The sequence below is a fragment of the Theobroma cacao genome, chromosome 5, assembly GCF_000208745.1.
Source record: "Theobroma cacao cultivar B97-61/B2 chromosome 5, Criollo_cocoa_genome_V2, whole genome shotgun sequence".
In the NCBI taxonomy this organism is placed as follows: Eukaryota; Viridiplantae; Streptophyta; class Magnoliopsida; order Malvales; family Malvaceae; genus Theobroma; species Theobroma cacao.
Genome location: NC_030854.1, coordinates 22,612,520 through 22,614,806, shown reverse-complemented (window position 1 = coordinate 22,614,806; position 2,287 = coordinate 22,612,520).

Below are 2,287 nucleotides of genomic sequence, written 5' to 3'. Positions count from 1 at the left end.
GATATATATGAATTTATTTTGCTTTTACGCTGTAAAAATTATTTATGCAGTGTTCTAAAAATATTGTTTTATGAGAAAATTGAATATTTTATTCAATATTTTTATTTTATTCTAATAGTCATAATTTCATTTTAAACGAATGTTTTAAACATCCAAATTTATTTTGGATTATGAAATATGTGTTTTGCACCAGCATACTACATTTTTAGCGGATTTCGAGATTTTTAAGGAAAAATGACCAAAATGCCCCTGTGAGAAAAAAATTATTTTTCTATTGTTTTGATTTAGAAAATATTTATAATCTCTCAAAACATAATTTTAGTGACTAATACTCACACGGCAAGCGAGAAAAAAACTGATGTTAAGCCTTGCGAGGTTTCGATAGACATTTCGGGTAATGAATGTCTATCAAGACGTCGCGGCGGTTGTTACGGGCTCGATGAGAGTTTCGGGTCGTGACAGAATATTTCATTCTTAAGTGATGATTTATTTATGTAAGTACATAGGTTCAAGCATTCATGAATAGTTTCCCACTTTTTATTTTTAATATTGTAAACATAAGGAAAGTATGTATTTGCATCAAATGATCATGAGAGTGTTCACAATGCATGTTTGCAAGAATAAAAACTCCTCATTGGAAGATATGCATGAAAAGATTTAATGCAATGGACAAAAAGTGAAGTAAGAATATATTTTAAAGTTAAAAAACTGTCCATTTTAGCTTCAAAGCACTTAGAATTCGACTACCAAACTTTAAGGGTCGATTATGATTTTTGCACCATAAAAACCAAAAAAGGTATAGACAATGCAATTTGATATGGTGCAATGGTTCCAAATCATGGATTTATGTAAACATGAATTGAATTTTTTAAAATGACCATGTTAAAAACATTATTTTGAGCATGTATAGCTTAAGATTCTTGAAGGAAAATATGTGAACTCAAAATTTGACTTTTATTGCTCATTGTTCACAAATGTTAATAGTTTAAAGGCTCATTTGAAGAATCATGTTTCTAATATGTTCAATTATGCTCAATTTTCATCATGAAGCATAGATATGATGTATAAAATGTTCGATAAGCATGTTGGGTAATGTTAAGCATGACAAGCAGTTAACCTAATATTCTCAACATTTTTCAACATAAGGCATGCTTGTTCAAATCATTACACCCTCAAGAATGACAAGTATTCAAAATGCCATCAAACTATCACATTTAAGATTATGCTTAAGAAAATACTTTCACTCAAATTCATAAGTCATGAGAGAAATATCAAGTAGAGTGGAATTTGAGAAAAGTCAATAGATCAATTTCAATAAAAAGAAACAAGAAGTTTTGCAAGAAAATAATTTGATTAAGATTTGATGTTTCTTTTTGAAAGTTTTGCACTTGAAACTTGCAAAAATTGAATAGGACATGCATTGTGCAAAATCATGAGCTCTAAGCAATTCAATTTTGTTCAATTAAGCATAAAAGAATTAATAATATCAATATGAATGCCAGTTTTTCTCCTAACTTTTGTGCTTTAATTGGTTAAAGCAAGCTTTAATCAATTAAAGTGCTATTGACTTGATAGGCTGTGCTTTAGTTTTGGAGAACAAAACTATTTTAATCAATTAAAGTAGGCTTTAATTGATAAAAGTTTTACTGACTTGATACACTCTAGTTGGATAGAATTGTTTTAACTAGTTAAAAGAACTAATTAAACTCTACTGGTTTGGGCTTACATGATGCACACAGACTCATTTTAACTAGTTAAAAGAAGTCTTAACTGATCAAAGTAAGTTTATCTCATTTCTAAAATTCCTACAACTGATCAAAATGTAATCTCAACTAATTAAAACATGAAATTTAGGTAAAATTTCACAAAATTTATCATCAAAAACATAATCAAATTCGATCAATCAAAGCTCATTCACATTAAGTATTCCTAATTCTCTTCTAATTTTACAAAATTGGTCCTTACTTAATGGTTTTGTGAAGATATCAACTAATTGATGCAAGGTATCCGCAAAATCTATTTTAATATCTCCCTTAAGCACATGATCTCTAATGAGACGATGTCTAATTTCAATGTGCTTAGTCCTAGAATGTTGGACAAGATTTTTGAGATGTTAATGGCACTAGTGTTGTCACAAAAGATAAGAATGTTAAGCATGGACATGACAAAGTCATTAAATTGTTGCCTAAATCCATAAGATTTGTGCACAACTACCTACTGAAATATATTCACCTTCAGCAATATGATTGAAATGTTGCACATAGGCAGACAATAAATAATATATAAG